The 11,364-nt window shown below is 41.1% G+C and overlaps 1 long non-coding RNA gene across 2 annotated transcripts; it reads right to left on the reverse strand.

Moving 5' to 3' along the window:
* Positions 1–2,106: 2,106 nt before the first annotated feature.
* LOC109676317 (uncharacterized) lies at positions 2,107–10,731 on the reverse strand. 2 transcript variants are annotated; one of them, XR_012441806.1, is made up of 3 exons: positions 10,597–10,731; positions 7,349–7,566; positions 2,107–2,232 (listed from the first exon to the last, which is right to left on the reverse strand). It is a non-coding gene; the product is annotated as an uncharacterized lncRNA (long non-coding RNA). The 2 variants fall into 2 exon arrangements; XR_002211535.2 differs by having other exon boundaries at positions 7,349–7,527; positions 10,597–10,721.
* Positions 10,732–11,364: the final 633 nt, after the last annotated feature.

The following is an 11,364-nucleotide window of genomic DNA, read 5'->3' on the forward strand; positions in this document are numbered from 1 at the left end:
AACCTCCTTAGGGGCTAAGAATTTGATATCTGGAAGAAACTGCCAAAGACTACCTTTTTATCCAAACTTTGTTGTTTTGGATCAGAATCACCATAAAACTTTATTGCAATAGACAAGTACAGTGTGTTCCATAAAGCACAAGTGTATGTGTGTGTGTGTGGTGTGTTTAAATACAAAAGAATATAATATTTCTGGGAATATAAATATAAAATAGTTGAGTTAATCCTAGGAAGAAAATGATCAACTCAACATGGTACTTTTCAAATTTACTGCATCTTGTAAAATAGTTTTTGGATCAAATTTTTTAGGAAGTCATCAAAAGACAGAAACTCCAGATGACCATCCTTGTCAATAATTAAATGTAAATGATTGTTTGCTTCTAGTCGTGGTGTTAAGTGAGGAGGAATCTTGTCCTAATGACTTGGAGAAGACCCTAGATGGGGATACAGGAAGGGTGGGGTGGGTTCCCTTTCTCTGGCCTCAAACTCTCAAACTTTTCATTTTCTTGGTAAAGCTGTGGTATCTTTCTTCAAATGAAATGGAACAATGAGCTCAATAGATAAAAAGCAAAAGAGGGAAACTCACCTTGGAAACAGGATGACAATTCTGTTCCCCCATCCTCTTCTTCTATAGGGACACATAGGTGGGTGCCCCTTATATCCTGTGTTCTGGTCTCTACATCACCTCTTAATCCCTGAGAACCTGTGGAGTCCAGTTTTAAAAGCCTAGTTATCAAGCACTGCACATAAATACAAATTGCAGGCTTAAAGGAATCTCATGGTACTGCTATAGTTTGGATCTTAAGTGTCCCCAAAGATCCCTATGTTAAGACTTGGTCTCCAGTGTCATTCCATTGGGAGGCAAAGAAACATGTAACAGATGGGGCACAGTGAGAGGTCTTTAAGACATTGGGGGTGTTCCTTCAACCCCCTTTCTCCTCCTCTCATTTTGCTTCCTTGCCATGAAGTAAGCAGTTTTGTTCCACCACAAACTCCCACCACAATATGTTGCCTTTGCAGACTCAAAGCAATGGGCCAATTGATCATAGATTGGGACTTTCACAATAAGCCTTTTCTCCTCATCAGTTGATTCTCTCAGGTATTTGCTGTTGTGACAGAAAGCTGACTAACATAAGTACAAACTTACAGTCACAGGCATGTGGAGTGAGATTTTTACAAAAACTTATTTAAAATTGCGAATGATCAAAGACTAGAGAGGCACCATCTCATAGAACTTTTTGCAATGCTCTATTTCTGTGTTGCCCAATACATTACAACTAGCCACGCTGGCTAATAGGACTAGAAACTGAATTATGAATTTTACAGAATCTGAATTAATTTGAATGTAAATTTACCAAAATGTGTCCATTGGTTACTATATGAGGCAGTGAAGTTCTAGAACATTTCATTTGCTTTGCTTTGTTTTGTTTTGTCTTTATTATTATTGTACTGTAAGTACGTTGTGACATTTACAAAAGTTCTTACAATATATCATACTTGAATTTACTTCCTCCATTACTCTCCTTTTTCCCCTTGCTCCCATTTCTGGAATGGTTTCAACAGGTCTCATTTTTCCATCTTCATACATGAGTCCATAATATCTCCACCATGTTCACCCTCCTACACTCTCTTATGTCCTCGCCCTCGCACTCTCACTAACCCCCCCATACAGTATCTGTTTTGCCTTCCTGTTCTCCATTTTTGTAAAAATATGACATTTTTGTTTGTTTAAGATAGCTATACAGGGTGTTTCATTGTGACATTTCCATGTATATTGTATTTTAACCTGAATTGGTTCATCTTCCCTATTTTTCTCCTTTCTACCTTAGTCCCTTTCTTATCATGATTTCAACAGGTTTAAAAATTCTATATTCATTCTTGTATAGGAAGTATATCAACCACATATTCACCCTTAGCATGACCTTTTTTTCATAACATTGTTTGTATTTGTATTGGGTCTATATTCCACATTAGAACATTTCCTTTCTGCAAATAAAAAACACAAGTATGGAACCTTCAACAAACTACATGTTCACCTGTGTTATCCAGCTTTCCATTATTATAAGAAAAACACCAGAGATAATCAACTTATGAACAGAAAAGATTTATTTGGGATTATGTTCTCTGATTTTTACTCCATGGTCCATTGGCCTTCTTGCCCCAAGGGGCCAATGGTGAATTAGTACATCAAAATGGAAGCATGTGGTAGAAGAAGTTGCTCACCTCCTGGTAGCTGGGAAGCAAAAGAGAGAGAGAGCTGGGGTCCCAATATCTTCTTCAAGAGCACACCTCCAATGACCTAACTTCCTTCCACTAGTCCCCACCTCCAGAAAGTTCCACCCCCTCCCAACACCACCACTCTAGGCATCAAGCCTTTAACATATGGGCCTTTGGGGGACACCTGAACTATAGCATCACACTCCTTGTGGAAACAGCTAAGGAAGAAGCTTATCTTCTCTCCTACTCTTCCCCCTGTTCCACCAAAATGGAGTTTCAAATAAGAACACCTTTTTATGAGTTTCCTGTTGTTGTAATAACAAATTACCACAGACTTCATGGCTTAACACGATGCAAATGTACTTCGTTATATTTCTGTTGCTCAAATGTCCAGAATAGGTCATTTGGGCTGTGTTCTTTCTTCAGACTCTATGGGGAGAATCTGTTTTCTTGGGTTTTTCAACTTTTAGATGTTGACTGCACTCCTTTGTTCATGGTTCCTTTTTTCATTTTAAAAATCATTAGTGTAACATCATCTTCAAACTTCTATCTACTTGCACCATGACATACCTTTTTTGATTATTTCTCTCTCTCTCTCTCTCTCTCTCTTACAAGGAGCCCTGTGAGTTCATTGGTCCTATAAATCCAAAATAACCTCCAGCTCAAGATCCTTACCTTAATCCCATCTACAAAACTTTTTTGCATGTAACGTGACATATTCATGGTTTCAGGGATTAGGACATGGCCATCTTTAGTAGGCCATTATTCTGTCTACTGCACCTTTGCTGTGGATTAACTTAAAGTAAGGTCATTCCTTTAAATAGATTCATTAAAACTCAGCTTCTACAAGGTAGCCCTGGTTGGTGAGCCTTTGTATCTGTACTTACAAGTAGGTTGAGGTTTTCTCAGTGATTTCTAGTCTAAAGTGTTGGTTCTCCAGCCTTAGCCATCATCAAAACTATCTCAGGGTCATGTGAAAACAGGTCAATGGAATCAAACTCAAAGTATCTGATTCAGGATGTCTGCAGTAGGGCCCAAAGGTTTGTATGTCTTGACTAGATGTAATATTTTAAAAATATATTCACAAATTCTTTGACATTCCATCCTTCCAAAGGTAAAGGCTTATTATCCTCTCCTTGCCTGTGGGCTACATTTAGTGACTCATTTCTAACTATAGCTAATGGAAGTGATAGCATGTGACTTCAAGACAAGGAGCTAAAAGGCATGGAAATTCCTGTGCTCTATTCCTTAGTTCATGTTCTTTGGGGAAGGCCATCCATCATATCTAGGGAAAATGAGGCTTCCTGCCAACTCCCAGCACAAATTTGACAGCTTGAGGATGAGCTACCCTGGAAGATGATCTTCCAACCCCAGTTGAGCCTTCAGATTACTATAACCCTTGGTGACATCTTGACTGCAGCCTTATGAGTCCTTAGTCATGATCTCCAAGTTAAGTTGTTCTCACATTCCTGACTCATAGAAACTGTGAAAAATGATGAATGTTGGTTGATATCTGAAGTCACTGAGTTGGGGGTAACTTGTTACACAGCAATAATAACTAAAGCACTAATACTAATGCCTTTGAGAACTGCTGCTCTGCCCGCACACTGTAGAAGATCCAGAATTTCTGCCTGCCTTCTTGATCTAGAGAACTAGAGCGGGGTGAGGTGGCTGTTCTCAGGCTTATGTGTACTCCATATTCATTTTCTCTTTTCTACAGACGTATTCAGTTACTGCCAGTTGCTCTTTGGTGAAAGTGTTTTTACTGGGAAGAATAACGACAATATGTCAAATAATAGCTGGACTCCAGAAGCCTGTTCCTGTCAAGTCAGTAATAAAAAATATTCTGCACATGGATGAAGAACCAGACAGGTTCAGGGAGGAAAGGAAATGATTAAGAGATGAGTCTGTCATTCTCTCTCACACTCTTTTAAATCTGGAGGTGAACAAGATGAAGAAAGAAAGCAAAACTTTTGGCAAGAAGGGGCAAGAATAGCACTGTGGGGTGGGGCAAGAGAACGTGAGGATGTCCAGCTGTGAGATAATGAGAACCTGAAGCTGCCCTCATTGTGTCAGAGAGGCCAGTCCTGAGCCAGCTGGAGAGGAAATGGGGAGTTTACATTCTCTGGGATGTCAGTACGAACCAAATGGACACACTTCCTGTCTGGTTCTCCCCAAAGATTAGCAGACTCCTTGGCAAAGATGCTTTTCCAGGGGTTCCAATTTTTGCTCAGCTTCCCAACTGGCAGATGTATGCCAAGAAAGGAAATAGAACTCCAAGAGTGGGAGAAGGAAAATGGTAGTGAAAACAGAATGCCACAAAGAGAGCGTGAGATCATGAGAAATGGAGTATCAAGACGCTGAGTCTGCAAGATGGGCTGTCTTCAATCTGGACAGTGCCAAGAAAAGCTGGCCAAGCAAACCTATACTCGTGATCCCCATTCTGGTGGATGGGGTTTCTCTGGCTTTTCCATTTATTTTATAGAAACTGAAAATATGACACATGACTCCATTTATATGAAATTCTCAAATACACAAAGCTAATCTAGAGAGACAGAACAGAAAAGTAGTGGCCTCAGGCCAGTACTGTTGGCAGAGGTGACTGCAGAGACATGGGGGAATTCAGAGATGATGGAACTATTCCATATTTTGATTGTGACAATGGTTATATGTATATGTGCATTTGAACCATACATTCAGAATGGGTACCTTTCATTGTATATAAGTTATACCTTAATACTTTTGATCTTAAAATAATATAACATCTGAGAAGCACTCAGGGTTTCAGTGTCGGTCTGGCAAAAATAAGAGTTATCTAATAGAAGAGAGATTGAATTTATTTATTACAGCACAAGGAATAAACTAGAATAAATGCATACACACTGTAGGAAGCAGATATACTTTACATATTTTTTATGAACAGAGTCCTCTGTCTGGAGTCTGTTTTAGAACTGTTATCTGAGTTGTTTTTCCTGCTCTCTTGGTAACTTCTCAAATGTGCAAACCTTGGCCTGATAGGAGCAAAAGCTCTGGGTCCATCTGAGCCCTAAACAGGTGAACTATAAAATCTCAAATTGTTGGAAGAGGAAAATGATCTCACTCTGACAGTTTACCAATGAGGAGTCAAAGGTTAAAAGGTTGACAGTTTAAGTCTTCTCAAAGGGTAGATGCAGCATATCAGATATCAGATGCTTTAGGTCAGAAGTAGAGGACATTCTAACTCAAAAATAGCTTAGAAAATAAAAGGAGTATATCAGATCTTATAAATAAAAGTACAAAGGGAAAAAGTGTTTCAAGTCTGGACTGATCTGTGTTATGGCTCTATTTTTATGCAATTTGCTGATTGGCTTAGCCCTTAGACTTCTGACTTAGGAATGATTGCAATTAATGTAGGCCTCTTATCAATGCACTTGTCACACCACACAGAAGGATAACTTTTTTTCCCCTTATTCAAGCCATGCTTTTTACCCTGAGCCAATTTGTAAGATTATTCTTACTGGCTTTAGATCAATAAGGCCCATTTTGGAGCATAGATGGGGTCAATCCATTAAAAAAAATGTGACTCTACCCAGCAAATGAACATTTGCCAAAGTGGGTAGAGCATCCAACATTCCTACTATCTCTCAACAGAAGGAGTCAATGCTCCTTCTAGATGGATATTTCTTCCTCTAAGTGTTCATGAATATTTTTACTATTGTAAGGATGTTTACATGAAAATCTCATACTCACACAGTATTTATTATTGTGATTAAAAAAAAACTACCAATCCAGCTGGGCACTGGTAGCTCACACCTGTAATCCTAGCTACTCAGGAGGCAGAGATCAGGAGGTTTATGGCTCAAAGCCAGCCCAGGAAAATAATTCTTAAGACCCTATCTCAAAAAAATGCATCACTAAAAAAGGGCTGGTGGAATGGCTCAAGGTGCAGGTCCTGAGTTCAAACCCCAGTACCAAAAAAGAAATTTCCTGATCCAATAGCTTGTGATCCTTTACAGATTAATTTCCTCTCGTGTATGGTACAGAACAATGGAGACCAAGGTCTTTGGGTTGTTTATGATTATGTTTTTTAGTGACTTTAAATTTTTCCCCTAAGAATAAACATCTTGCTGAAGTTGTCCTTAAGAAGAAATAATAGCTGTAGGTAACAAAATTAAACCAGTGGAGAAACTGAAGCTCAAAAAAATGAACAGATTCACTGATGATGTTAGTAGAAGTAATTGCATCAAAATTGAAGTCTCTTTATTTCCCATCCTGGTCCTCTTTTCAGAAAGCACATATTACCCTTTTGGCAAAATCATAGAAACCTGTTTTATGATGCTGTGATACTTAACATAAGGTGTCATTTGGCAGAGCCATGGTACACTCTTCTGAATGTTTCCGTGAGGACTTTTTTTTCTGTGGCACTGGGATATGAACTCAGAGCCTCATGCTGCTAGGCAGGCACTCTACCACTTGAGCTACTCCACCAGCTCTGTTTTGTGATGGTTTTTTTGAGATGGGGGTCTATTTGTCCAGAGCTAGATTTGAACCATGATCTTCCTGATCTCTGCCTCCTGAGTAGCTAGGATTATAGGCACTTGGCTCTGTGATGGTGTTTTGGATGACAGTCACATTTAAGTCAGTGGATTTGGGTAAAGCAGATTGCCTTACACAATGTGGCTGGGCTTCATCCAATCCACTGATTGCCTGAATAAAACAAAAAGTTGACCTTCCCTAACCAAGAATTTCCCAGTGGACTGCCTTCAGAGTTCATCTGCAACATTGGCTCTTTCTGATTGGCTAGCAGACCACCCTTGGACTTAACTTCAACTCTCCTGAGTGTCAAACCTGCTGACCTCCCCCATCAAATTTTGAACTCAAAAGCTTTCCACAATCATATAAGCCAATTAAATAAAATTTGTCTGTCTGTGTAACCTATTGTTTCTTTTTCTCTGTAGATTCTGACTAAAACAATGGTGGTTCACTCAAGAGTCCCTTTAAAAGATGAAGGCCAGTCCTTACAACTGGGCTGTCTCATAGTGAGCTACACCAAGGTTTATGACTTGAAACAACAGTTCTGTTGTTATTTCTCATGATTCATCAGCCAGGGTTGGGCTCAGTGGAATAGTTCTGCTGATCCTTCTAGAGCTCACCTGTGTGGGTGCTTTCAGCTGGACCATCCATTGGTGCTGGGCTCAATTGGCAAGGTAGGATGGTTGGAGTTCTCTTTCTCTGTGTAGTCTCAGAGTCTCTTCTTTCCATATGACCTTCCTTTACCTCTAATTGACTCTCTATGTGGTCTTGGTGGGTAGTCCAACTTCTTTCAGAGAATCTGGAGTACCCAAAAGTGCAAGCACAGCAGCTGAAAGGCCTTTGTAAAGCAGAGAATTGGAACAGGGTAATTCCAAAATCATAGTTTATTGATTAAAACAAATGAAGATCAGATCCAAGTAGAAGGAACTTAAATACTGGAAGTCCTGTTTTATTGAAGACTGACCTTATTTCATCAACACCATAGCTGAATGTGCCATTATGCAAATGTATCCTTCAATTCTATCACCACAGAAGAGAAGCTGAGGTTCACCGATTTAAAAACAATGACAGATCGTGGCTAATTAAAAAAAAAAACGTGATGAGATGGATTTCCTTTCTGGTTCACAGACTGAGTCTTATTAGATCCTAGTGGCATTTGTTCTCTCTATTTTCTCATTAGCCTTCATTAGCTTCTATCATCTCTAAACTTATCATTGTACTCTTGCTGCCCAGATTAATCTGGTGACTCTTATTGCATGATTGATTATAGCCAGATCACTATAAATAGGGAATGGAAAAGTAATTAGCCTGACCCTTCAGACAGGCCATTTCCTATATTAGGTATTAACGCTTTCATTTTGTCACTCCAGCAATCAGATGGAAGCTGGAGCTTTGGACAGTTTATCCTAAGATAGCCTTACCTCTCTGGTTGGCTTTTTACCCAGGCTCCCCTACCTGGTGCTGTCAGTAGAGCCCTGTGCAGTGTGCAATTCTCAAGTAAGCCATCTGATGATGTAAAAACAAACCTCCCCTGTGGAAGGTCATCAGGAGCCTCTGGGGGTTGCCGATGGCCGAGAGAACACAGGAAAGATTGGCTGGGGAGTGCATAGTGTAGAGGATTATGAATCAGCCTACAGGATCATGTGGGGCCAACACTCCAGGTAGCCAGAATGGCAGAGCAAGCAATGTAAGCAACCAGAACGCTCTCAGGTCTCTGCACCAAAAGCTGCCCCTGACTTAGTTACTGGGCTGGACCTTTGAGGGGTCAAGAAAGAAAGTCAAGCATTGAGGAATAAAAGACAGAAATAGCCCATTATCCAAGGCGGAGGTGCTCCAAGATTCCCAAGTTCCTGCCTAAGATTGAAAGTGCTACCAAATTCTATACTTTCTGGAGCAGCACATTGCTGTTAATTGGAACATGTTCTCTTTCTTTCTTTCTTTCTTTCTTTCTCTTGTTCTTTCTTTCTTCTTTTCATGGTACTGGGGTTTGAACTCAGGGCCTCACACTGGCTAGGCAGGTGCTCTATAACTTGACCCACACTGCAAGCCAATTCCCAGAACACGTTTCCTTTTCATGTCTTCCATCCACAAATGTGATGCCTTTTCCATCTTGCTTCCTTGCAGTACTAAGTATCAAACCCAGGGACTTGTGCATGCTAGGCAAGTGCTCTGCCACTAAGTCGCATCCTCAGCCCTTGCCTTTCCATCTTAACTAAGTACTTATCAAGCACCACATCTGTAACTTTTTCAGTGTGAGGTGAGACAGCAAAACTGGTAAGATTTTTTTTCCTTCTTCACAATTATCATAGCTCTTAGCAACCTCTTCATATGATATTTTTCTTTCCTTAATGATTCCTTTTTAAACAGTTTTTACCTTTTCACTTAAAGGGAACACAGTTTGGTTTCTTTTTAGCATATCTGAATTACAGCATCACTGCCTTGCACTTTGGAGTCATTACAAAGTAAAATAAGAGTTACCTGAATGCCATGGGATACTGCAATGGTTAGCCTAATAGTCAAGGCAACTGCCAAGTGAGTCACAGGCAGGTAGCATATACAGTGTGTATACTATAGACAAAGGGAAGATTCACCTGCTGGCTGTGCTGGGACGGGACTCAGAACAGCATGGACTTTAAAACTTATGTACTCTTAACTCCTGGAATTTTCTATTTAATGTTTTCAAACGGTGGTTGACCAAGGACAACTGAAACCTTGGAAAGCAAAACCACAGATAAGAGGGGACTACTGTGTATTTCAAACTTATTTCATGGCTCCTAGCAGAAAGAAAGTCTAGGTTTTGATCTCTGAGCCACAGGGAATAACACTTTACATGACATGAAGTGAGCGGCCTTCAACTCCTGGCCTTCACCCACATGGGAACAAACACATATGAGTTCTTCTTACCTGCTGAGCTCCATGGAGAGTAAAGGAGAGGTGACAACAAAGAATCAAGTGGGCCCTGCCCTGAGAATCTTTCAGACCAAGAGCTGTGGATGCTTCATACACTACCAGTGTTCAGCCTATCTTTGAGACTCAGTGTGCTAACTCATCATGCTGGGATGAAGTCTAGAAGATGATACTGAAAGAGGTGAGAGTTAGGCTATGTCTGAATGTTTGCGTACCCCCAGATTCACACACTGAAATCTAATCCATGACATGATAGTATTAGGCGGGAACATTGGTCGCTATTGGGTTTTGAGGGTAGAGTCCTCATTGAATGAGATTAGTGTCCTTATAAAAGAGCCCCCAAACAGCTCCCTTACCCCTTCTACCATGTGAGGACACAGCAAGAAAACACTGTCTGTGAGCCTAGAAACACCTCTCATGACATCAAATCCTCCAGCACCTTGATCTTGGATTTTTCTGCCTCCAGAATGATGAGAAATAAATTCCTGCTTTTTATAAACTACCTAGTTTATGGCATTTTGTTATAGCAGCCCAAATGGACTAAGTTGGATAGGATCAGATGTGTTTGGCAGATAAAAATTTGGTTAGATTACAGCCAGGCTATGTGGCTTGAATGAGGGAACCAAGTGCTATGCCTTATATTTACATATTCCTCCGCCTTCCTTGCCTCACCCAACCCTCACAGCATCCCTCAGCAATGAGCATTGTTATCTCCATTATACTGATGAAGAATCTGAGACGCAGAGAAGTTAAGCCATCAGCCCTGGGTCACACATCAATCAGGCTGCAAAGAGCCTGAAACAGAGGGAGCCTAGGAGGGAGGGTGCAGCATGAGTCTTTTCACCCAGAACAGTCTTCCAGCCACGTCCAAAAAGCAAAAGGGCCCTGAGTGGGTCCACCTGAAGAGGAAGACAGCTCCTTGAGAAAGTAGCCAAGAATGGCCAAGACCTTCACCACTGACCTGGGGGCAGCTGGCCATTTCCTTCCCCAAAGGGTGGCATCTGCTCAGCAGGGCAGCAGGCGAAGGAAGTGCAAATATCTCACAGCACCACATCCTAGGAAGGCGATCACAAGCACAGCTCCATGGCAACCAAACAGAGGACAAACTGCACCACTGCAGGACAAAGGCAGAGAACTAACAGCACAGGGCTGCCCACTTGCTGTGGCAGGCACGGCACTAAGTGCTCCAGTGTGACCTCCGTCAACCCTCCAGATACCAGGAGGGGTACTATTACTGTCCCCTTTAACAAAGGGAAAATGGACATGGGTGAGGTGAAAGAACTGCCTATGGAGAGAGGTGAAGGCTCTGGCACAGGATCTCACACCCATGCCTGAGTTACGACCTCCACACTGTAACTTCCCAAATGCTCATGCAACACACCCCTCAGGACAGCAGGGACCCTGAGCAAGGGACAAGCATACTGTACCACAGAATATAAGCTCCCCCAAGGCAGTCATTTTCATCTGTGCTGCTCACTGATGTAACTCAAGCTTCAAAAATAGTACCAGGCACATGGTGGACATGTAATAAATATTTGTTGAGTGAAGTAAAGAACCATAAAGCCACCATGAGATGAAAATGAGGAGCTGGCTAAGTAACTTGCTCCCACACTTTGGTCTTGTTGTCTAAAATTCAGTTTTCTTTACTAAAGTTTTCTAGTACAGTCTCTCAATAATGTCATTTTAAGTATAATGTGATTGGCTAAGAAGCCCCATCTTGGCCTTGTCT

This window comes from Castor canadensis, chromosome 15 (assembly GCF_047511655.1).
Source record: "Castor canadensis chromosome 15, mCasCan1.hap1v2, whole genome shotgun sequence".
Classification (NCBI taxonomy): domain Eukaryota; kingdom Metazoa; phylum Chordata; class Mammalia; order Rodentia; family Castoridae; genus Castor; species Castor canadensis.